We start from the raw sequence: 26,545 nt of genomic DNA on the forward strand, positions 1-26,545 counted from the left end.
TTTTGCAACTTATTCTTTCCACAAAATGAGTTTTTAAAGAAGTGAAATGTCTAGAGAGCTATTCTTAGATACCAAAAGTGAAAATAGAGCCCTGATATAATCTTTCAACACAGGGTTTGGTGAACTGGGAACAGATTCTCACAGCAGTGAGAGATTCTCCCAAACGCTGTGTGTGTGTGTGTGTGTGTGTGTGTGTGTGTGAGAGAGAGAGAGAGAGAGAGAGAGAGATTGAGAGAGAGAGAAGACAGAGAAAATTAGTTTGCTAGCATTGTCATAACAAAGTACCCCAGACAGGGTGATTTAAACAAAAGAAATTTATTTTTCACAGATCTGAAGGCCAAGAGTATGAGATCAAGGGGGCATCAGAGTTAGTTTCTTCCGGGACTTCTCTCCTTGACTTGTAGATGGCTATCTTCACCATGTGTCTTCACATAGTCTTTCCTCTGTGTGTGTCTGTGTCCTAATCTTCTCTTCTGTAAAGATACAGTCAAAATGGATTAGGGCACACCAATATGACCTCATTTTAACTTAATTACTTCTTTAGAGAGTCTATCTGCAAATACAGTCACAGTCTGAGGTACTGGGGGTTAGGACTTCAGCACCATTTGGGGAAACACAATTCAGCTCATAACAGAGAAAACACAAAATGTGAAGTAACCAGATTAAGAGATTTATGCAGGGGGAGGTCCATTCAAACAGTCCTAGATGGTGAAATGGCCTTCCCTAGCTACCAAACTGGGAGACAAACATCCTCTCTAGAATTATCCCAAATGACTGACATCAGAAGTAAACCATCACTAAACTCTCTTTTATTGTTCTTATAATAATCGTTTAAAGATAATTATGACTAGGATTCTGGAGAAATTATAGGGTATATTTTAATCCCCCCAAATTCCCACATAAAAAGAAGCCAAGCAACTAGTGTATCAAAATCAAAGACCTGGAATTCCTACAACAAAATAAGTCTCAAGGTTTCCCAATGAATCTCACAAAATGAGCATGTAGGATAAATCATCTACATCCAAATGACCTGTGTGGTTGAGGATCTGAGCAGGAGGAAAGGAGGGATTCCAACAGTTCAGAGAACAGGAATACCACACTGATGACCCATATTCATTGAAAACACAGAGGTCCAATCTGAGACTAGCAGGATCCAATTCATGGGTGAGACAAGAGGATCATGATACACTAATCTGGCCATGGCGGAGCAGTCAGTCTATACACCCTCAAAAATAGCAGAGTAAAGCTTCCTTTCAAGACAAACTCCACAATGAGCAGAACAGGAACAAATGGTGTAAAGAAAAGAGAACCACAGAAAAAAAAAAAGTGGGAGAATTGATCAGAAAGTCAGATCTCAGAAAATACAAGGGAGTAACTTTTTCATCACTTTGCAAAAGCAGCAGAAGGGGGAGTGGTAGAGCCATGAAGCTAGAAAACCTATCATGACGTATCCTTCATAAACATAAATACCTAAACACTCGTTTCATTTGAAAGAAGGAAAGAAAGAATAAGGAAGGGAGGGAGGGAGGAAGGTAGAATAAGAGAAGAGAAAAGAAAAGAAGAGAAGAGGAAGAAGAGAAAAGAAGGAAAGGAAGGGAGAAAGAAGAAAAGAAAGAGTAATGGAAAAGGATCATGGACAATTTTTATATGAACTTATTATAAGAGAAAAGAGAATAAGAACATAATACTGGGGGTGCCTGGGTGGCTCAGTGGGTTAAGCCTCTGCTTTCAGCTCGGGTCATGGTCTCAGGGTCCTGGGATCAAGCCCCACATCAGGCTCTCTGCTCAGTGGGAAGCCTGCTTCCCCCTCTCTTTCTGCCTGCCTCTCTGCCTACTTGTGATCTCTGTCAGATGAATAAATAAAATCTTAAAAAAAAAAAAGAAGAACATAATACTGTCCCTACAGACAACACAAATATAACAAAAGATACACTATAAAATGCAGATACAAATGTAACTTCATATTTGAAATGAGATGAAAGGAATTAAGAAAATAATACATGTTATTTAATCATAACTTGGGTGTGCCTTGGTGGCTCAGTAAGTTAAGCATTTGACTCTTGGGTTGGGCTCAAGACATGATCTCAGGGTCATGAGACCTAGCCCAAGGTCAGGCTCCACCACACAGGGCAGAGGGTCTGCTTAAGATTCTCTCTCCCCTTCCCTCTGCCCATTCCCTCGCTTGTGCTCTCGCTCTCTCTCATTCTCTCAAATAAATAAATAAATAAAATTTTTTTTTAAATGTAACTTAGGGGCTCCTGGGTGGCGCAGTCATTAAGCGTCTGCTTCGGCTCAAGTCATGATCCCAGGGTGCTGGGTTGGAGTCCTGCATCAGGCTCTTTGCTTGGTGGGAAGCTTGCTTCTCCCTCTCCAACTCCCCCTGCTTCTATTCCCTCTCTCACTGTGTCTCTGTCAAATAAATTTTTTAAAAAATCTTTTAAAAAAATAAAAATGTAACTTAAATCACCATTAGAAACATTCAGAAATATAAGATTTGAGAAGACAGATGACAGAACTCAGAACAAAACTGGATGTACAAGGGAAATTTTTCAGAAATAGAAACTAAATTAGAAGGCACATCAGAACCAATAAACAAAACAAATAATGGCTTAAAAGAAACAATATGTAAAAGAGGGAATTTTAGAAAATCAAAAGAAATGAAGAGATTCCAATTCCAGCTAGGATGTCAAAGATCATAAAAGACTAGCACTGAACAATGAGAATTCACTGGATAAGCTTTTACACTGTATTTTTCTTTAAAATCATTGAAGAGCTATAGATTCAAAGTTTAAGCATGGGAGCATGGGTGGGCAGAAAAGCAATCTGCTATAAGCAGAAAAAAATTGTTGGGGATAAAGGGAAACTAACTGAGAAATTAATGGCTGATGAGTAGACTTGAATCTGGAGGAAACCAAACACAAAATTGGACATCACTGATTGCCAACTCTCTCCCACAGAAATTCCCTCAGTGAATGGTGGCCAGGAACTCAGGAGATGACAAAGAGGAAAGTAGAGAGGAATTTTACGGTGTCATGGTGCTTAGATCTCACAACCCTGCTAGAGGAAGGGTGATCCCATTCTCAAGACGTTTGAAACCAGAGGTAAACCTAATTAACTAGAGTGGCAACCCAAGTCCTAACTTGGCCCAACTGATGATTTGATTGTAGAGGTCAGATCCTGATCCAAGATATCTGACTCACAAAAAGGCAAGCACTTTCTGGAAAAATTATTACTTCTCTCAGTCTCCACTACTCTGTCGTATATAAACTGTAGCACTTAATATAAAAAAACAAACAACAAGAAACATGTGAGACATGTGAATAAGCCAGAAAATGTGCCCCACAATTAAAAGGAAAACAAATAGCCAATAAAAACAGGCCCACAGATGACCCAGAACTGGCATGAGTAAATAAAGACTCTATTAATGAATAAGTGTGAGCATTTTCAGTGGAAATATTGGCAAAATGGAAAAAACACAAAGAATTTAAGCAGAGAAGTGAAAACCCCGAAAAAGAACCAAATGGAAATTGTAGAATTTAAAAAAAAAAAAAAGGTACCAAAGTAAAGAATTCAATGAGTGGGCTTAATAGCAGACTGAAAAAAATCCAGTGAGCCTATATCTAGTAGAAATGTCAGTAGAAATATGTCAGCAGAAATTCTCTAAATTGAAACATAGAGAGAAAAAAGGAATGAAAAAAGTGAGAGAAATATGAGACAATGTGGAACAATCCAATGTATATGTAATTGGAGTCCCAGAGGAAAGGGGTGGGAGAAAGGAAGGGGCAGGGGGAGAGAGAGAGAAAGAATGAGTCAGAATAACTATTTGGAAAGATACTAGCTAAAATTTGTTTTTAAAACTGATGAAGGACATCAACACATGGACCCAAGAATTAGACCACCTTCGCTGTCCACTTCTACTTGTCCTACTTCCCTTCATGACTGATAGAATAGGAGTACCTCAGCAATTTGGGGGATCTCACTAAAGGGGGGTTGGGTTTACCATGAGTTTCTGTTTAATAAAATAAATGTATATGAGTCACAATCACTTCCATGTAAAGTTAAGTTGTTGTTAGCTAGTCTATTGCATGAACAATTTCCAAGAACACTCCTCCTGCCCACTGTAACAACTCACCTAGTTTGATGACAAAATATCACAATATCACAATATATTTGCCTTGTACATCTCATTTCTTTAGCTTCCTAGGAGGAAAATCTGCCTGAACAAGACCTAAAGTTGTGAACTAGTATGATATTTTGCAAGAGTTATATGTTTTCTTTTCAGGTGCGTTGATGGAATATGTTAACCACACATATAAACTGGCTTTTCTTTGAAGAGTCTAATTATAGAGAAATGCCATTATAAATCTGTTCAAGCCTTGCAACTTGGATATGACAATATCATAAGTATTCTAATATATGTTCTGTTCAAGCCTTGCAACTTGGTTATGACAATATTATAAGTACTCTGGTATATGTTTTTAAACATTCAAGAGAGAAATCCAAACACAACAGGAATGCAAAAAAATTTTCAAAAAATTAATGAAGCTTGAATATGCCATTTAACTGCAATTTGAAGAGATGTTTTGGAATGTTTCAATAAAAAAAGTGAAAAATATAGATCTCTTATAAGAGACATATATGAAAAATGCTGCTTTGACACTTTAAAATTTGTTAAATCATTGAGAAAAAATGCATCTAAAAATTAATAGAATATTTTTAAGCTATATGGATGAAAATTAACAACAGAAATTATTTTCATTTTGAATAGAGAATTTTAATAACAAAAATGTTTAGATTATATTAAAACAGCATATCATTAAGACAAGAAAATTTATAATAGAAATAATAGATTTTTAATAATTTGATATCCAATTAATAATAAGTGAATCAGAGGAACACATTGCAAGAAAATTTCAATTTCTTGCTTATGTGACACTGAATACTCACACTAATAAAGATAGTATAAAAGTCCTAAGAGACTATCCTTATCAGTGTCAGTATTCAGTGTCACATAAGTAGTCCATATCATAACATAAGTACATAAGTAGTCCACATCACAACAAGGACATTGATGACCATCTGGTTAGTGACAGATGTCAAATCAAATAATATTTAGAAAGAGTCACTCACAAGAAAACTTAAAATGCCTTGAAATCGTAAAGCTCATGTGTAAAAGAAACTCAATAAATATTGTTCCATTTTAACAACAATCCTAAAACTTTACCTGACATTACCAATAATGAGTTGTAAAGCTAAAAGTCAATCTTTTCTCAACTGTCAATGATTAATGCATGTTGGTCACAGATGGGGGACATGTACCCCAATGTTTATAGCATCAATGTCCACAATAGCGAAGATTGCATTGCCAATCTATTCTCTCTGTTTAAATATATTTTATACTGTATCTTAACACCTTGTCTTATGAGGAGGAAAACAAAGAAAATGCAGCCCAAAAAAATATATAAAGAGAAAAAGAGGGGGTTCAGGCAGTTAATTAATAAAATATTAGGATAAAAATCTTTTGCACAGCAAAGGAAATAGTCAACAAAACAAAAAGTCAACCTACAGAATCGAAGAAGATATTTGCAAATGACATAACAGATAAACGGCTGGTATCCAAGATCTATAAAGAACTTAGCAAACTCAACACCCAAAAAACAAATAATCCAATCAAGAAATGGGCAGAAGACATGAACAGACATTTCTGCAAAGAAGACATACAAATGGCCAACAGACACATGAAAAAATATTCAATATCACTCGACATCAGGGAAATACAAATCAAAACCACAATGAGATACCACCTCACACCAGTCAGAATGGCTAAAATAAACAAGTCAGGAAACAACAAATGTTGGTGAGGATGCAGAGAAAGGGGAACCCTCCTACACTGCTGGTAGGAATGCAAGCTGGTGCAGCCACTCTGGAAAACAGCATGGAGTTTCCTCAAAAAGTTGTAAACAAAGCTACCCTAAGACCCAGCAATTGCACTACTAGGTATTTATTACAAAGGATACAAACATAGTGATCTGAAGGGGGACATGTACCCCAATGTTTATAGCATCAATGTCCACAATAGCAACACTATGGAAAGAGCCCAGCTGTCCACTGACAGATGGAGAAAGAAGATGTACACATGTACACACACACTGGAATATTACTCAGCCATCAAAAAGAATGAAATTTGACATTTGCAATGATATGAATGGAACTAGAGGGCATTATGCTAAGCAAAATCAGTCAGTCAGAGAAAGAAAAGTACCGTATGATTTTACTCATATATGGAATTTAAGAAACAAAACAGATGGACACAGGGGAGGGGAAGGAAAAATAAAATGATGAAAACAGAAGGGAGGCAAACCATAAGAGACTCTAAACTCTAGGAAACAAACTGAGGGTTGCTGGAGGGGAGGGGGTAGAGGGCTGGCATAACTGGGGGATGGGCATGAGGGAGGGCACGTGATGGAATGAGCACTGGGTGTTCTATGCAACTGATGAATCACTGAGTTCTGCCCCCGAAACTAATAATACACTATATGTTAACTAAGTTGAAGTTAAATTAAAATTTTAAAGAAAAAGATAAACTAAGGCATATTACCAAATAAAATATTAGGTTATTTTCTGGACTTTTTAATGTGTATGTTATCTAGTTTATAACTGAGGGTGATTTTTTCTTTCCTACACAAATATTTACGTCATACCTAACTCTACATTCATAACTTAACATTATATGTTTTTGAAGTAGATCCCCCCAAATAATACAAGCTTCAGGCTGGCCCAGGCTCCATGTGCATTGGCCATGCTCCCAGTGATAGTGGTAGGGGATGTGAGGACACACCCTCCCAGTTGTTTTAAATACATCACCAATGTCTCTTGTCTTTGTTTGCTGATTTTCTCTTTTTAAATTTTATTTATTTATTTGACAGAGAGCAAGCACAAGCAGGAGGAAGCGGCAGAGGGAGAAGGAGAAGCAGGATCCCCACTGAGCAGGGAGCCCAAGATGGGGCTCAATCCCAGGACCCTGAGATCATGACCTGAGCCAAAGGCAGATGCTTAACCAACTGAGCCACCCTGGCTCCCCTGGTTTTCTTTTATGATTTGTCTTTTTCCCTAAAGGGAGAGATTCAAAAAGGGAGAATTTTCCGTTGTCTCAAATTTGTCAGTCTGGTTTCCCTGTTTAATGATTAAAGCCAGAGGACAGGACTTTGGGCAAAACCACATCCAATGATCAGATAGGTTTTCAAATACAAATGTGGGACCGTGGGATTAGAACTACCAGGAGTGGTTTAAAACAGCAGAGAAAATATGAGTCATTCTGTATGGCGGTCGGAGGGCACAAAGGGGGCGCACCCTCTTGAAGAAGCACATTGTGGTCACCTATCCCGAGGTTACTCTTGGGACCATTTCTCTCTAATAGTGTCCATGATGGATGGTTTTCAAAACCATCTGTTTTTACAGCTGGGCCCACACATCAGAAGGCCTCCTGAAGAGATAAAGAGATGTGGGTATAAACCAACCGGACAATTGATCTAGAGAAACCCTGTGTTGGCAGTGTGACCAACACATCACTATTCCGCTGGGGAAGAACTAGTAACAACCGTCCATGGAGCGCTCACTCTGTGCCAGATGCCGTGCTAGGCATTTGGCCAATGCCTTATCAGTTTAGCCTTCACCCAAACCTCAGAGGTAGGTCTCACACACATGAGGGAACAGGACCTGACAGAGGCAGGCTGGAAGTTCCAGAGCTGAGACTGGGCCACCCCCTGCCTGTGTTCCATCTGCCACCCACAGCATCCTTTCCCCCAGCTCAAGTGTTGGGCGCCTGCTAGGGCTTCTACTATACAAAGCCATGTTCTTCCAGGCTGAGTAACAGAACAGACTTCCTCAGAGAAGATGTAAGCAGCTGCAGGACCAAAAGACCAAAAGGATTTGTGTCGTAAGTGGAAAGGTAATTCTCTGGACTGAGAAAACAAGAAGTCTAGGCTTCCAGAATGTGCTGCTTGCCAGCTTGGGCCTGATTTTCACTCCCTCAATTTCCCTTTCCCCATGAGCCAAACAAGAATCACCTCAGCCTACATTTATATACAGACCTAAGAATGGGCGAAGCACCACTCCAAACCCTCACAACCCTATCATCATCCAATTTCACAGACAGGAAAAGTGAGGCATCAAGAAGTGAAGGAATTTGCCCACAGCCAGGATTTCAGCCCAGGCAAGCAGGACCCCAATTCTTCACTCCCAGCTACTGTGCATGTGCCTTACATATCTGTGAGACCACTGAGGAGGCCGGTCTACATCCGTGCTTCTCAGAGCCTGGTCCCTGGGCCAGCAGCACCTGGGAAACCTGGTAGAAATACAAATTCTCTGGCCCCACCAGAAACTGTGGGACCTGCAACTCGGGGGGTCTGGGACGGGACCCAGCAATCTGCCTTTAACAGGACCTCGGGGTAATTCTGATGCCTGTTCAAGTCTGAGGACCATGGCTCTAAATGATCTCTAAGGTTCTTCCAAAGCTGAGCTAAGGAAGGAAGGGGGCAAAGGGCAGAGAAGTAGGAGATAAAACAGGACAACAAAGGGAGAAATAGACACGTGGGAAAACACTTTATGGACTCACAGACATCTGCCAGCATGGCATGGGGGCCCCATGGACCAAGAAAAGCAGCCCAGGGGGTCCCATGGACAAGCAGGAGTCTGAGAGGCTGGCTAGAGGCAGAGCTGAGCAGATAGGAGAGCCAGTGGGCACAGATTAGGCCTCTGACGATACCTGCCTGATCTTACCATCCCCAGCCTCTCTCGTGCTGTCTTCACTGCTCTTGACACTTTCCACCACAGGATGAAGGTCCTCAGTCATGTTAGTGGAAGTGACAGCATCCCTGAGTGGGAAGCATCCTGGGGACCGTTTCACCCAGCAGGACCACTTTTAATGCAGAAGGTAATGGTCGTTCTACCACCAACCAGAAGGGCCCTGTGGAAAGAAAGAACAAAAACTCCATGTTCCCTAAGTAAGCCAGGCTGACCAGAGAAGGGGTGACAGCTCCCCATGAGAGATTCCAACCCCTGAGGCTTCCTGAGTGGGTGGCAGGAGCCACAAGTACAAACAGCTGATGATCCATGAAGGGACTTTGACAATGGGAGACAGACAGGAGGACCCATAGGATAGATCCTCACCGCCTTCCTCCTAAGGACAGTTCTGAGTCCACACAGATGGACAGTCCACTTCCTGATGAGTAACAAACCACCTTGTCTGCCTGCCTTCCTGCCCTGCTCAGTCCCTTTATCCCTCCTCTGGCTCCTTTGGGATTTTCACTCACACACACCCCCCAAAATGCTGGTTCATTATATCTGTTCTTCAATTTAAAAAATGTTTATTGGGTGCCTGGGTGGCAAAGTCAGTAAAGCATCTGACTCTTGACTGCAGTTCAGGTGTGATCTCAGGGTTGTGAGATCAAGCCTCGAGTCACGCTCTGCACTAGGTGTGGAATCTGCTTGAGATTCCCTGTCTCCCTCTCCCTACCCCCAGCCTCTAAAAAATAAAAAATATTAAAAAAAAATTTTTAAGTATATCAAGAAAACTGAGTAAGGAGTCTAGATAGAAAGTATAGTGAAATCTCTAATCAGTCGTGAAAAGCATGATGATCATATAATCAGAAGGAAGTGGTGATGCAACATGGGGGCTTAAGTGGGTACGAGAAGAATAAATGAAAGAAGATGGGATTGGGAGGGAGACAAACCATAAGTGACTCTTAATCTCACAAAACAAACTGAGGGTTGCTGGGGGGAGGGGGTTTGGGAGAAGGGGGTGGGATTATGGACATTGGGGAGGGTATGTGCTTTGGTGAGTGCTGTGAAGTGTGTAAACCTGGTGATTCACAGACCTGTACCCCTGGGGATAAAAATATATGTTTATAAAAAATAAAAAATTATTAAAAAAAAAAAAGAAAAAGAAAACAGTCCCTTGCTCTGTTCACCTGCAAGTGGAAAATAAAGTGCCTGTGTGTGATACAGGCTTGGGATAAAAAGACCAGGGTTGTGGGGAGGCAGGAGTCAGCCCAGACACAGAGAGGCAAGGGCCAGGAGGGATCCACTAGCAGTGGGTGGGTTGGATTAGGATGGAATCTAGCTAGTGGTAAGCCAAGAGTTGTGCAAATCTGAGTGTAAGCTATATAAAAGTGAATTTCAAGCAAATGCTGACTAAGGTTCTGCTGCATGTGACAGACAATCCCAGTTGTCAAGAGCAACTTTTTCACAACTCTGGAAATTAACCAGACTTGCAACAATTCGAGGAGATTTCTTCAAGAAAAAATGACTGAATCTCAGTAAGAAATGTGAGCTTTCTTCCTCCTCCCACCAGGGCAGTGAGGGCATGGAGCTCCCCTCAAAGCCCCATTCCCAGACTCTGTCCTGTCTGGAAGTTCCCTAGAAATCCCAGTGGCACACGTGACAAAAAACAGAACCTACATACTTAGTTCAGGGAAGTCAGTAAACAAACACAGCCCAGCTACTTCCCACAGAGCCTAGGAGATAAGATTTCCAGAGCCACCACAGCATAGTATTTGGTATGTCTGGTTTTCATCAAAAAAATTATTAGACGTGTAAAGACACAGGAAATACGGCTCACAGGAAAACAAAAAATCAGAAACGGCCCCTGAGGAAGCCCAGATGTTGAACTTAGGAAGTAAAGATGCTATCCCAGCTGTTATAAATAGATTCAAAGAGCTAAAGGAGGGGCACCTGGTGGCCCAGTTGGCTGAATGTCTGACTCCTGATGTCGGCTCACGTCATGTTCTCAGGGTCATGGGATCAAGCCCCACATCGGGCTCCACACTCAGCATGGAGTCTGTTCGAGATTCTCTTTCTCCCTCTGCCCTTCTGCGCTCTCTCTTTCTCTCTCTCTCTCTCAAAATAAAATAATAAGGGCGCCTGGATGGCTCAGTGGGTTAAGCCGCTGCCTTCGGCTCAGGTCATGATCTCAGGGTCCTGGGATCGAGTCCCGCATCGGGCTCTCTGCTCGGCAGGGAGCCTGCTTCCCTCTCTCTCTCTCTCTGCCTGCCTCTCCATCTACTTGTGATTTCTCTCTGTCAAATAAATAAATAAAATCTTTAAAAAAATAAAATAAAATAAAATAAAATAATAAAATTTTAAAAAATAAAAAAAGAGCTAAAGGAAGCCACATCTGGAAATGATAGGAAGGTATGAGAACCATGTCACACTCAATAGATGATACCGATCAAGAAATGGGGACTAATATATACATCTGGACAGTACAGCCACTGCCATTAAAAATGGGTCAGTGGGGCTCAGGTCTGAAGACAAGTCAGTTGAGACCACCCAGGCTGAGGAAGAGAAAGTTCTCTGTCAACTCAGGCATTATGACAGAAGACCACAGGCTGGGTGGCTCCAACAACAGATAATGATTTTCCATTGTTCTTAAGCCTGAAAGTCCCAGATCAGGGTGTCCACATGGTCAGGTTCTTGGTGAAAGCTCTCTTCCTAGTTACAGACAGCTATTTCCTTGCTGTGTCCCCACAGGGCAGAAAGAACTCTGGTTGCTTTATCCCCTTATAAGAACACCAATCCCATCATGGGGCTCTACTCCCTTGGCCTCATCTAAACCCAGTTACCTCCCAATGGCCCCATCTCTAAATACCATCACACTGATGATTAGGGCTTCAATATCTGCACTAGAGGGTTGCGGGAGACACAAACATTCAGTTCACAGAAGAAAGGAGACTTTTTAAAAAATGAATAGAGCCTCAGAGACCTGTGGAACTCCCTCAAGTAGACCAACAGACGCATAATGGAAGTCCCTGAAGGTGTTTTATGCCACAGGACATTTGCACCTACTGCTTCCCTGCCTGAGTCGTTCTCTCTTATATAGTGTCAGCGCGGCTCCCTCACTTCCCTCTTCCAGCTCTCTGCTCAGATTTCACCTCAGCACTGAGGCATTTCTTAAGCTCCTCATATGAAACAGGAATTCCCTATCCCCCCTCACCGCCACAGGTAGTTCTTATTTTTTAAGAATTATTTATTTATTGGAGAGAGAGTGGGAGAGAGAGCTAACACAATTGGGGGTGGGCAAAGGGAGAAGGACAAGCAGACACCCCCTTGAGCATGGAGCCCAATGCAAGGCTCAATCCCAGGACCCCAAGATCACGACCTAAGCCAAAGGCAGACACTTAACCAACTGAGCTCCCCAGGCACCCCAACCCACAGTTACTTCAAATCCTCCTACACTGCCTTGTTTTTCTCCGTAGCCATCACTTTCGCGATATTCTGTGTATCTACTTGGTGATTGGGTTGTGGTCTTCGCCCCCAACTGAAGGCTGAGAGTTTCTGTTTGGTTCAGTGTCGCACTGGCAGCTCCTGGCACAGTCCTGTAGCCCAATAGATGTGCAACAAATGTCTTCTGAAAGAACGAACTCTGTCAGCCATAAAAATATCTGTTTTGATCCAGCAAACTCACTCTTGGGAATGTAAGCAAGTAATTCAAGAGAAATTTTACACAAAGGCAAATGGTCATTGCCATCAAATTGTGTTTGTCAGACCTCATTTTACCAGCCACACATGGAAAGCTAATTATAAAAAACAGCATATGGAGCCAGGTTTTTAGGGAATGTTTCTTGGAAGAGAGTTTTGAGCAGAATCTTGAAGCAGCAGATTTGGCAAAGCAGAAGAAAGACCCAGGGGAGCAAGGTGGCTGACAAAGGAATGAAATCCAGAAGATACTGGTCAGTCATCTGCGTCAGGGGTCCCAGAGGAAGCGGAGTTCCAGAACCAGAGAGAAACTGGTGGGTGAGAGAGCCCACCTGAAGTTCAGTGTTAACATGACTGAGCACGTCTCTCAATAAATATTGGAGAATCCCAAAACATTATAAATGTAGTTTGCACCTGACCACAACTGTTTTAAAATGCTTGCAAATGTGTAGTCTATCTGAGATTTGCTCTTCCTTATCAGGAAGGTCAGGATCCTGGCAGATCCTTTCAAATACACGCCCACCTGGGCTTCTGACACAGAACCTGCGTGGATACGAAAGGACAGGGCTTCCCCACCTGCCTAACGCTTCCGCACCTATTAAGGGTCCCATATCAGATCATTTGGGGTCTGTCAGCATGTCGCAGCTCTGTCAGAAAAGATCTGAGAGCAATCTCAACAGAAAGGACAAAAACTCGTTCCTCTGGGTGAGGAAAGCCCTTGAACAGCAAAACTCCAACAAAAATATTTGAACACATTAATAACAACAAAATTCTCAGGGCATGGGCCAAGTTGATCAAAGTACATTTAAGGGCCTCTTAGTGGGTGAGCAAACTATTTAGGCACATGTAAATCTGAGCAGTCCCATGAATAGACAGCATCCATATGTTCCCTCGGTGCATCTTTATGGGGCTCTGTGTCGAAACAGGTCGCAGACTGGGTGGCCTCCTGGAGCCCACAGAACAGTTTCTGTGCTCAGCAGGTCTAGAGACATAAAGGTTGTACAGGTCCCAAATCCCTTACCTGAAATTCTTGAGTGCTCTGTAATTCAGAATGTTGCAGATTTCTAAAAGACACTGGCACAGACCTTATATTTACCGCAGTCTAGTGAAGTCCTAGCAGCACCCTATCACCAAGCACATTAGCATTTCTATAGCAAAACATAAATATGCACACTAATTGAGATAAATGAAGCTATATGTAGCCTCCGTGCAGGTCAAAGATTTGCCACAAAACGAGCTTGCTGCACTGTTATAGAACACTTCCTTTAAAACAGTTTGGGATGTTTGGGATGCCTGGATGGCTCAGTGGGTTAAGCCTCTGCCTTTGGCTCAGGTCATGATCCCAGGGTCCTGGGATCGAGCCCCGCATCGGGCTCTCTGCTCCACGGAGAGCCTGCTTCCTCCTCTCTCTCTGCCTGCCTCTCTGCCTGCTTGTGATCTCTCTTTGTCAAATAAATAAATAAAATCTTTAAAAAAAAAAACCACAGAGCTTGTAAAAAAAATAATAGTAATAAAAACCACAGCTTTCTGGATTTGAGGATTGTGAGGGGTGGTGGATTATGGAAACGAGCTGTTTCCAGAAAGGCTTGAGACTACGGGAAACAGCTCAGGTGATGCGGCAGAATGGGGGTCACGGGACGGTGGATGTTCAGGCTCTTGGCCTCAGACTCCACACAACATTCACACACAACACACATGTGGTCAACCGAGCCAAAGAAACATCTGCGGTCACGATCACCAGGAGAACCTTGGGTTTGTTGGGAATCGAACTGGAGAGAACAGGGGGTTGTGGCCGCAGGTCTGGGGAGGGGAAGGTCAGGATTGGCTCAGGCGGGAGGCAGGTGGAGAGCAGCGGCGGACCTCAATCTAGGAGAGGACCTGGAGCAAGACCGGAAGCCAGTTTTCATGCAGTTTTGCTTTAAAGTTTGCAATGTCAGACCTTTCGCAGCCACACAGAACTACCCACCCACTCTCCGTATCTCACTCATCTGTGAGTGCGCTAGATTTAACCGCAGGAAGCATTAACCTGCTCAGACCGGCCTTGGGGTGAGTGTGAGCCAAGGTCAGTGTCATCCAGCCAACATCTGGGACACACCCACTCACCACCTGCACCCCACGTCAGTGACTGCAGTCTACACCCCAGTCTGACACCACCACAGGAACCCCTGGCTGCAGGAGTGGTTTGCAAATACACTCGGGAATGGGAGGGTGTGGTCTCGTCTCCTAGTGTAAGGATGTCGAAATGAGTTTATCAGCAACTGCAAACAGGGAAGCTAGGCAGGTAGTTTAAGTGAGGCTGATCACAGCAGGCACTGGGTAGCGGCTTCTGGGTACTTTACAAAGATTAACTCACTCAGATTACTCACAAAGATTAGTCGTCACAACAGTCCCGCCATGTGGAAGTAATACTTCCGTTTTACAGATGACAAAACTGAGAGGTAGGGAGGTTGGACGACTTGGAGAGGCGGGCGCTGGGATTCACATTCTGGTGCTCATGCTATTAACAAATACGCTAAACGAGGTTCAAACACCTCCATTCATGCACTTTCCCAAAGCTTCAGCTGGACTTGCTGCCTGCACACGACGGATGACAGAGATCAAAGATTATGAAAGACTAGTGGATTTTCAAAAACATTCAATGAAGAACACAGTGCTATTACTGTCTTCTGCCTCTTCTTAGCAAACCCAAAACTATGACATCCAAGCGATTTGGGAGGGTCTCCATTTGCCAGTCTTCAGAGTCTAACCACACGGGGGGTCCCTGAGTCACTCTTCAGCACAAGCCTGGCCTCCGTTGTCACTCCCTGGACCTTCCTTCCAACCCCACGGCCTTTGCAGATTCTGCTCACCATAGCAAAGCAGCTCCAGACCAAGCTCCTTGCAGAGATGCCAACAGCACAGTCACCACGCTGAGCTCCCTAAGAGACAGACACTGGGTGCTGTGAGTGATCCCAAGCCGAGCTGGCCATACATGTCCAACTGGACCCTTTGAGGCTGATCTTGCAAGACTGCTATTTGTAGATAAGGATTTCCTACCCCACCCCCACACACACGTGTGTGCACAGACATAGCCCCTCCACCCAAGTATAACAAAGCAAGTCTCGGACAAATTCCGCTTCTTGTACAGCCAATGATCATCAAGCAGGTACAAAGAGCCCGCCACAGCCTCGTGTGTAAATGCCACAATATCCCAGCAACCGGTCTTTCTAGGTGATCGGAAGATGCTGTAGGGAATTCTGTCCTGCGGCTGCTTCTGGGCAGGATCCAGCTAAGCATATCAGCGCGGGTGGGAACTCCAGGGCCCAAGGGCTGACGCAAGACTGTTGGAGGAAGGGTGAAGTCTGGGCCCCAGGTCATGGCCAAGGGAGAATGGCCTGCTTAAATCTAATGTAAATAGAGCAGTCTTCCTCAGCTCTCCCTCCCGAGTGGCAGGCACCCTGTGACAGTCCGGAGCAGGGGCGGAAGCCGGCTTTGCCACCTGACTCAGCCTCTTTCAGACCCTGGGATTCCTGGCAGAACATTTAAGCTCGCTGCAGCCTCAGTTACCCTGACAGTAGAATGGGGGTCCACTGCTTACCCTCCAGGCCGGATGAGGACACACTGAGATAAAGCACAGTGCGTGAAACAGCACCTCCAGCTGGTGCTCAGTGCAAAGCTTAGTCACTCTGATTACCCAACATGCTCCAGTGCTGGCCTCAGAGCAGAGTTTCTTTTTCTTTTTTTTTTTTTAAGATTTTATTTATTTATTTGATAAGTAGAGGTCACAAGTAGGCAGAGAGGCAGCCAGGGGCAGGGGCAGGGGGGGAGCAGGCTCCCTGCTGAGCAGAGAGCCCGATGCGGGGCTCGATCCCAGGACCCTAAGATCATGACCTGAGCAGAAGGCAGAGGCTTTAACGCACTGAGCCACCCAGGCGCCCCTCGGGGCAGAGTTTCTTAACCTCAGCACTGCTGACTCTGGGGACTCGGTAATTCACTGCAGTGGGGGCTGCCCTGCGTGTTGTAGGATCCTGAGCAGCTCCCCTGGCCTCTGCCCTCCAGATGCCAGTAACACTCTCCTCCCACTTACAACAACCGAACACGTCTCCAGCCTTGACAACTTGATAACCGTCCCAGAGAAGGGGAAGGGAAATGCCCCCCACCAATCCCTTAAGAACCACTGCCTCAAGGGACAGAAGCCTCAGGGCCAGAGGCAGTGGTGGACCTCCACTCCTGGGGAGAACGTGCCGGGCAAGAGAGGAGAGCCGGGGGGAGAAGGAAAACCTACCGTGCCTGGACAGTGCGACATTTGAGAGGAATGGATTTGCTGAACATGCAAGTCCCCATACTGTCCTTCCCTCCCCCAATTTGTACCTTTCTGTGTATAACAATGGTGTGGTGTTTAGCTCACACGGATACAGATTTCTTTCATTAATCTGTTGTATCAAAGAGAACATAAGCTCTTTGTCTCTGAAAGGAACACGCTGTATTTGCTGTCACCTGCTCAACACAATGGAAACGCAGCTGTTGGCCAGGTGCTCAGCTGTGGAGCAAGGTGGACAGGTCCGGGGGCACTGAGGATCGCCCTGGGAGGAAAAGGACCAGCGTTCCCATCCAAAATCAAAGCAACCTCTGTGTGACTACTAACTGCCTTTTTTTTTTTTTTTTTTAAGATTTTATTTGTCAGAGATAGAGCACGCGTGCGCACAAGACAGGGAGAGGCAGGCAGACTGAGAAGTGGGCTCCCCGCTGAGCAGGGAGATGCAGGACTCAGTTCCAGGACACTGGGATGATGACCTGAGCCGAAGGCAGACACTCAACTGACTGAGCCACCCAGGTGTCCTTACCATCAACTTTCTTTTTTATTTTTTTTTTATTTTTTTTTTAAGATTTTATTTATTTATTTGACAGAGAGAGATCACAGTAGGAGAGAGGAAGGGAAGAGATCACAGAGAGAGAGGAAGGGAAGCAGGCCCCCCGCTGAGCAGAGAGCCCGATGCGGGACTCGATCCCAGGACCCTGAGATCATGACCTGAGCCGAAGGCAGCGGCTTAACCCACTGAGCCACCCAGGCGCCCTACCATCAACTTTCTTAAGCTACAGTTCTGGTGAGCCAGGAAACGATAAAGGGGTATGGAAGAGAGAAGCAAGAAATAAAAGGGAGAGAGGAGCACCTGGGGGTTCAGCTGATTAAGCGTCCAACTTCTAGCTTCAGCTCAGGTCATGATCTCAGGGTCCTGGGATGGAAACCCCAGGGGGCTCTGTGCTGAGCCGGGGTCGCGGGTGGCTTAAGCTTCCCTTTTCCCCCTCTCCTCTGCCCCTCCCCGCCCCCCACCCCCTGCACTCACTCTCTCTCTCTCTAAAATTAACAAGTAAACCTTTAAAAAAAAAAAAGTGAATAAAAGGGGGAGAGCATGGGGCAATAAAGGACTATACCAGAAAACGGTATTTAGAGTCTGTCATTTGGACAAAGAATTTTTTTAAGCACTCATTAGTTCTCATTTCTCCTCTTCTTGGAGAGGATTCTGCTTTCCCTTGGTTGTGAAGAAGGTAAAGTGGAAACATGAGGCCATCGGAGAAGGCTGCGGTGGCCTTGCAGAGTGAGTGGCAGTGTGGTGTGGAGTCAGCCAGAAGCTCCTGACCTTGACCGTGGTCACAGCCTGCCTTCCGCCTTCCACGTCCTAAACCACATGATCCAAACAGTGGCCTCCAGAAGCCATTCTCTGACTCTGCTGCGGAAAGGGTGCTTCCACAGCAGCTGGTGGCTTGTGAAAATTGCAGATTTCCAAAGTCTGTCTCCGAGGGGTCTGATTCAGCGGGTCCCACTGGGGTCTGGGGACCCACCTTCTGAGGCAGGTGTGGCCTGCACCCACATCTGGAGGATGGAACCCCTGTTCTGTCTCCTCCCAGAGCTACTCAACTGTACTTCACTTTGAGAAGAAAACCAACTCTCCTCCAAGGTTTTGAGATCTATTTCAATGCATTTTAAAAGTTGTATTCTAGAGACACCTGGGTGGCCCAGTTGGCTAAGCGTCTGCCTTCGGCTCAGGTCATCATCCCAGGGTCCTCAGAGCGAGTCCCACATCGGGCTCCCTGCTTAGCAGGGAGTCTGCTTCTGCCTCTGCCTGCCGGTCCCCCACCTGGTACTCTCGCTGTCTTTATCGCCCACGCTCTCCCTCTCGCTCTCTCTACTAAAGAAATAAATTAAATCTTTAAAAATAAGCAAATAAATAAAGTTGAATCCTGATAAACTTAGGAATCAGACTGTAGCTGCAGCGTCTTAAAGTCTTCTTCTAAGAGTTGAAGCAAAAATAAAATAATAAAATATAAAACAAAATAAATCAACCCCAGAAGTCTTGAAGAATAATGTAGACTCTTCTGTAGGAATTTCTGAGGATACAACACAGCACTTTATACTGTAAATATTCAAAATTCCGTCTTCTCTCCCTGCCTCCCTCCCTCGGTGGAGCTCCCTTCTGGCCCTGCAGCCCCTGCCTTTTCCACCTCTGCCCCCCAGCTGGTCTGCCTAGACCCTATGTCCTGGGTCAAAGACCTCCCCACACCCTGCTATCAGCAGCCCACTGGGAAATGTGGTCCGGTCTCCTGCCCCAGCTGCTTTTCTCACATTCGAGGCTGGAGTTCTCCAGAAAGAAGTAGCCGCTGTATTACCCTTAAAGTCCAATCAGAAGTTCCAGAGCCACATCTTTAACGCATCAGAAGAAAAGCCAGTGAAAGCGGGGATCCCCTGGTGTTTTGAGGAAATACTGGTATTGATTAGAAAGTGGAAGGCAGGGGCTCCTGGGTGGTTCAGTGGGCTAAGCCTCTGCTTTCAGTTCAGGTCATGATCTCAGGGTCCTGGGATCGAGTCCCTCATCAGGCTCTCTGCTCAGCCGGGAGCCTGGTTCCCTGCTCGCTCTCTCTCTCTGCCTACTCGTGATCTCTATCTGTCAAATAAATAAAATCTTAAAAGAAAAAAAAAAAAAAAGAAAGAAAGAAAGTGGAAGGGATCCCAAAGGACTTCAAGCCACTTAAAACTAAAACAGGATAAACCTCGGACGTTGTCAGAGTGTGAGGAAAAGTGAAATGGAGGCTTCATAAAGTCTAATTAATGCGACTCCTTGTAAACAAGTAGGTAAGAATAGAGCAGAGCCTAGGCACTTCTCCTGTGGGGACACAGCCCTGCGCTGGGGGGCCCGGTCAGGAGACTGATTGTCACCACCTGGCTCACGAGGTCAGTCGTCCATGCACCGAGTGACCAGCTGCCATGCAGCGGGCAGCGTGTCGGGCACCAAAAAGAGCACAAACAGGCATAAGGTCTGGATTCTGAATCAAGATGCCTGCTCAGACGACCACACGGGGCCCAGGGGTCAACGCAGCCAAATGCACCTGGGGACGATGCCACTGGAATTTGAGCTGGATACTCAAGACAGATATTCCAGTTAGTAGGTATCAACATGAGCCAAGACCTGAGGCAGAAAGACAAGAGGTCAGCTTGAGACAAAGCAAGCATCCCATGGAGGGAGGGGTGACATAGAATTAACACGTGGAGAAGTTTCGAACGTCGCTGGGCTGCTCGTTACTGAGCTCTTGTCCCTCGGCTCCCAATGAGCCTCCTTCTCCTGGGCTTTGTGTCACTGGGGTTGGAGGTCTGCAAACCACATTCTTGCTTTGTCAGCTGCTTCCGGTGCACTAGAAGGAGACTGCAAGGCTGGAGGAGGAGGCCCAGAAGAGCTATTTCCTGTCTGCTTCCTGTTCTTGCCCGCCCCACCCCAGCAGCCCCTCCTCATCCTGGCAAAGGCTGCTGTTGCTTCCCTTTGGACCCAGTTTGGGAGCTTCCAACTGGCAGAACCAGCCTCACCCCGGCCTCAGGACCTCCTCCTCAGAACCCTGAGCTTCACCTCCATGGGGCCCTCTGTCAATCTCCTAAAAGTTTTAACTCCAGTTTCTTCACATTGTACCTCCAACTTGAGGGAAGAAGCACTTCCTAGAGTTGTTTCCTCCATAATCTGGAATTTTCACCTTCCACTTGATCTTTGCCAAAAGGCCAAGAAGCAATTGAGGCTTTAACTTTCAATTACCTGCTTTAATAAACAACACCTATTTGACAGATCTTTATATTAAATTATACTAAAATAGCTGCTTTGATTTCTGTTTCCTTGTTGGATCCTGACTAATAAAACCAAAAAGGGAAATTAAATCTCTATATGATGAGAACTCTCACTCCACAAATTTGGAAGTACAAAAATATCCTTTCATTCTTTTACTTAAAAGAAAGTAAATCCTACCCCATGTGTGTTCAACCCATCAGGCTAGACATTATCAGGACTCTGACTCCCAGCCCAGATGCGAGTTAGCACCTTGCTTACATAGCACCAAAACATCTACCTGTGGGGACAATCTATGGTACAACCTGGTCATTTTGAGATGCCTGATGTCGATCCACTACCCTCATGAAAGCCCATGCTCTAGAATAAAGGCTAATCTGGTTAAAGAGTAAAGGCTACTATAGATCTGCCACAACAAAGATTATAAACAGGGATTGAAAAAAATGTAGCCAAACTACAAGCAGATTAACCACTTGCCAGAATAATGACCTCCACTATTCAAAGGAAGACAACAAAATCCAGATACTCAACAATGTAATATTCACAATCACAAATCACAGCAAATTAAAGTCACAGTGAGGTACCGTCACATACGCATTAGAACAGTAAAAATAAAAAACCTGACAATACCAAGTGGTGGTGACATTTTTACTGCTAGTAAAAATGTAAAATGGTACAACCACTTGGAAAAGTTTGTTTCTTATGAAGTTACATTTATGCTTAGTATATGACCCAGATGTCCCACTTCTGGGTATTTATCCAAACAAAATGAAAATATGCTTACAAAAAGATTCCTCTTCATGTGTTCCCAGTAGACTTACTCATAATAGTCAATAAATGCAAACAATTCAAATGTCCATCAATAGGTGAATGGATAAACAAATTTTACTGCATTTACACAGTGTGATATTACACAGCAAACATTATTTCTAATATGCAGAAGAAACTCACAAACACGCTGAGTGAAAGAAGTCAGGCACAGAAGATTACCCTTATGCTGACCCTTAAACAATAGAGGTTAAGGGTGTCAAACCCCTACATGGCAAAAAATCCATGTATAACTTTTGACTTCCCCAAAACTTAACTACTAATAGCCTCCTGTTGGTCGGAATCCTTACTGATAACATAGTCAATTAATACATATTTTTATTGTTATATGTATTATACACCATATTCTTACAATAAAGTAAGCTAGAGAAAAGTTTATTGAGGAAATACACTTACAGTACTGTACTACCAAATATCCACATATAAGTGGACCCCTGCAGTTCAAACCCATGTTGTTCAAGGGTCAACTGTACATAATGTATGATATTTATCACCTGTAGTGATAAAAATCACATGGATTATGTAGGTCCAGGAGGTGAGGGAAACTAGCTGGGGAAAGATACTAGGGAATTTGGGGCTAGGGATGGAAATATTCTATATGTCATATGGGTAGTGGTTACCACAATGTGGATAGTGTTTTTTTCTTAATTCATCAAATTCTACATTTAAAAGAATGCATTTTATGCATACATTATATCTCAATAAAGTTAAAATGTATGTTTAGAGTTTTAAAAAAAAGTACTGGGGAAGAATTTGTCATTTTGGTGTGTGGAAGATGGATCAAAAAGGCAAGAGACCAGAGGCAAAGGTCTTAAGCTGCCTTCTGAATAAGCTGGAAGCTCAGGTGTTCTTGTAGGTTTGGTCTTTCAAACCTAAAGCCCAGGCTCAGAGTGTAGAGTAAAAGGAAATAATATTAGCATTCAAGGGGTGGCAAGGTGGCTCAGTTGGTCCAGCACGGACTCCTGTTTCAGCTCAGGTCATGATCTCTTGGTCACATGGGGCTCCAAACTCAATGTAGAGTCTGCTTCAAATTCTTCCTCCCTCCCCCTCTGCCCTTCCCTGCTCATACACAATCTCTTTCTCATAAATAAATAAATAAATAAATAAATAATAAATAAAATCTTTAATTTTTTTTAAATTAGCATTCTGGGATGAAGGTGGTACGAATGCCCAACAAGAGAAACAGGATGAGCAAATTGAAATAAGTGCATTCGATCAGTCACTGATAGACCCACCCAGGCCCTAAGGGCACCATGCCCTGTGGATAAGTAGGTAAACCAGTTCCCTAGGTATGGCAATAGGCCAGATGCCACAACGTATTGGGAATGGAAATCGCTAGAGTTTGGCAAACCAATGGATGGGAGAAGGAGCTTCAGAGACCATCTGGTCTTGGAAACCTGGGTTCCTGCAAGAATACTGGGGTGGGAGGAGGTCATTAACCAGAGAGACCCACTCAGAAGGATAGGCCAGATGTGGCAGAGAAGGGGAAGTATTCAGCCTGGAAACTTCAGAGCTCAAGGTGCCTACAGGACAACCCCAGGTGATCCCAAGCAGTGGTGAGGCATGTAAAACGCAGGAAGGACAACACATGTGGGTTTCTAAGTCCACTGGAATAAGCCTTGTTCTTTTATACTAAGTACCTCTGCACCTGCTGCTCCCTTTGCCTGAAACACTTTCCTTCTCCTCCACATCTATCAAGTCCACTTTGCCTAAAAGACCATAAAAGTGATCCTGGACTCCTGAAGGCAAAGCAAATAGCTTTGGCCCCCTCCCATCCTACTGTGCTAATTGGGGGTGAGTGAAAAGGCTGGACTGAGAAGGGCCTAAACTCTGGGGTCCGAGTGACCTGGATTTGAATCCTAACGGCCAATCATACCAGCGGTGTGATCCTGGGAAAATCACAACGTCTTGAGCCTCGGAGTCCTCCTGGGTGAAAGAGAGAAAACACTGAACTCATAAGGTCATTTTATTTGACAAATAAACGCTTAACTGAGGCCGCTTGGCAGTGGAAACCGGGCATATTCGCTGTACTTGTTAAAAAACCTGATCTCTCTCAGCCGCTAAGCCGTGCGCCCCACTGGGCAAGGGCACCTTTATCTCCGGTGTCCGTGAGCCGCGTTCACATCATGCTACAATGAGCCGGAGGAAGATGCGGACCACGGACTCGCGTGAGCCATTCAGGCAGGGTTTGGGGGATCCGGAGCAGGCTCCGCTGTGAATTCACTCAGAAGTCACATCTGCGACCTGGCGGACGCGGAAGGAGGCCAGCAGCAGCCCGCCACCTTCTGCCAGGAAGGCGAGTCATCGCAGCTGCAACCGTGCGTCGCTGGAGAGGTTGCACAGCAGAAGCACCTGGGGGGACCCGGAGGCGGGGCCGGGAGCGGGAAGGGGTCCTGGGTTCCGATCTGGGTCCCCAGGGTGGGTCCCCAGGGTGGAACGACAGTGAGAGGCGACCCGGGCTGAGTTCGGGGACTGCGGGGAGGAGAAGATGGCCTCGGCAAGGGCTTTCCTGAGAGGGTGCCCTCGGGGCGGCGAGAACCCGCCTCAAGCACCGCAACAGTGGGGACAGTGGGGACAGCGAGGACGTGACCCTGCGTGGGCTTGCCTCCCTACGGCACCTCCGGGGCCCGGGAGCCTTCCCGGGAAAGCCCCACTCCGGAGAGCGACCCTGCATGCAGCTGGGGACCAAAGAACACAGGCCCGCAGCGCGCAAAGCTCAGCCCCGTTACGGTGACCCGCTGCCCGCGGCCAGAGCACCAGCACCTCAGAGGCCGACTGTGACCTAACAGCGACACGCCCAAGGCGACCCCACCCAAGCTCCCGCGAGGACGCCTCTCCGCCAGCGGCCGCCCTCAAGGGAGCGAAGGCCCGGCCCTCGAGGCGTGGCCCGGAAGCTACAGACCAATCCGCGCCGCGAGGCTCGATCACGTGCCCTCCAGCCCGCACGGGTTTCCCTCCTTCCGCCCTGCGGCTCCTCCCGACGTGGTGAAATGCCGCTGGCCGCGCGCCCTGGAAGATCTTCTCGCGAGAGCAGCCCAAACTGCCTGTCCTCTCACCGGTCCGACGCGGCCTGGGACTGCGTTCCGGAATAGGGGGCTGCGAAGCGCGGTGTCCCCCGTACGGGGTGCTGGAGGCCCCCGCCGGGACAGGGCAGAAGGGTCGGAGGGGAGGGGCTCAGTCGGCGCGCACCTCCCCGCCAGAGCAGCAGCTTTCGCCGGGGCTGCCTTGGCTTCTCGTATCAGCCCCGCTGCCGGGACCCCGAGGCCCTGAACGTGCGCTTCCCCAGGCCGGAAGCGGCGACCGAGTTACCAGGCGGCCGTGGGGGCCTCGGGTCCGGTGATTTCCCGGCTTCTCAGTCTTTGTCACCACTCCACCCACGGCAGACCTGAGGCAGAACATTCCAGCAGGAAGCCCGGGGTCGACCTCATCTGAGGAGATGCAGCTCGGTGTCGCGCACCGCACGAGTGCCCAAGCTCCCCAGCAGGGGTCGGCGCTCTTCCCGCTGCCCGGCAGGGCGCGCCTTGTCCTCCCCGTCTTAGAGATGCGGGAACAGGTTCCGACAGGTTTGAGGAACTTGCACAGGGCTGCGCACAGCCAGGCTTTGCCTCTCCGTGTCTCGGACCAGAACAGCCGCCACTGCTGCTGAACGACCAGCCTCAGGACCCTGAGATCTGCGGGGGAAGGCTTGGCCACACGCCTCCGTGCACTGGTCAGGGAATGGGCTGCACACTTGACCCCCTGTCCCGAGCCGAGCCTCGGGTAGCCAGCAGGAGACAGCCTGTCACCAGGACCCACCAGAGCCCCTTGCATGTTTCTGGCCACATTGCTGCCCCTGGTCCCAGCCTTCGCGCCCCGCGCCTTGCCCCTTGCCGGCGTGGATCCGGAGGAAGGAGGAGGCAGACCGCGGACCCCGGCTGTGATGATAACCTCTGGCCTGTGAAAGGGCCGCTTCTGAACCGCAGGGCCGCCGGGAATCAAAAAAGGGGCTTCCTCACATCGCTGCTCTGAGGGACCTCCTAAGGAAATAATAAAATTGTCCCAATATATGTTCACTCATATCAAATGAACATTTGTCTCAGGCCCAACATGATGCCTTCATGGAGCAAATATCTCCTTCAGCCACCTCCGGGTGAGTCGGAGGCCACCGTCGCCACCATTCATGTTCCCTGGAAATGCCTGGAAGTCTACCATTAGCAGTGCTGCAAGATGAACAATCATCGTCTCTGGATTCATTGATAGATGAAGTATTTTAATTCCTGAATTTCTGATAGGAGAGGTGGTGCATTCAAGCACTGGGCTCCTAGGGAGAGGGAAGAGAGGACGCGAACAAAGGAAGGGGCTCCCCTCCCAGGAGGGCCTCTGGTTAGGGAATCTTAAGAGGGTCTCTCCACTCAGTGCAAATCCCTGAGGAAGTTGTTAAGACCCGGTATCTCCCCCTCACTTCATACTCCCCAAGCCTTAAAAGGGTGCTCTTCTTCCCTCGGTGAGGTTCTGAGACCAGGTGAACCTACTGAATACAGCCACCAGTGGCCACATTCCGGGGAGATCATCTCCGAGCACTCTGCAAGCCAGACTTCCCTTGGAGTGGCAGCCATGGGAACCATTTCTGGTTTTCGTTCTGGGAAGCAAAGCAAAGCCATATTCAGAAAATAATGAGAGAGAACCATTAAGTCGAAAGGAAAACAAGCCAATAAATCAACTGTATGTGGCACTACAGAAGAGATTAAGAACCCCAAGGTGACATATGCATTAAACATTATTATTAATGTGGGGAAACTTGATTCTAGTCACAGTATTCTTTCCCTTCCCAGGCAACATGCACCTCTACATGAATTAGGAAAAGGCATCCCTTCCTCAAGAATGTTATTGCTGTCTGCCAGATAAAAACCTAGGATGACCTTAACAAGAATGGTGTCCCTGAAGTTGCTCAGTGCATGATATACACCACTGTACAGGTTGGCCTGGACTGCAAAGCACACTTGGATATCCTTCATGGCAGAGGGTCACATAGGCCACTGATCAGGCTGAGGATCCCCAAGCGCCAAATACAGTTTACTTTGTAATCAGGAGCTAAGATAAAAGCCAGCGAGGTCTCATAGAGCAGCCCCTACATCTGTAGGGCTCAAAATTTAGGGCTTCCTTTGGTCATCTCAGGGACACTC

The 26,545-nt window shown here is 46.1% G+C and overlaps 1 long non-coding RNA gene across 1 annotated transcript; it reads right to left on the reverse strand.

The window, feature by feature from the left end:
• Positions 1 to 299: 299 nt before the first annotated feature.
• On the reverse strand, positions 300 to 24,911 carry LOC123393203. The gene is made up of 4 exons (XR_006607936.1): positions 24,286 to 24,911; positions 23,260 to 23,309; positions 8,779 to 8,965; positions 300 to 473 (listed from the first exon to the last, which is right to left on the reverse strand). It is a non-coding gene; the product is annotated as an uncharacterized LOC123393203 (long non-coding RNA).
• Positions 24,912 to 26,545: the final 1,634 nt, after the last annotated feature.

This window comes from Mustela putorius, unplaced genomic scaffold, assembly GCF_011764305.1.
Source record: "Mustela putorius furo isolate JIRA1106 unplaced genomic scaffold, ASM1176430v1.1 tig00000765_pilon_pilon_pilon, whole genome shotgun sequence".
NCBI classification, from domain to species: Eukaryota; Metazoa; Chordata; class Mammalia; order Carnivora; family Mustelidae; genus Mustela; species Mustela putorius.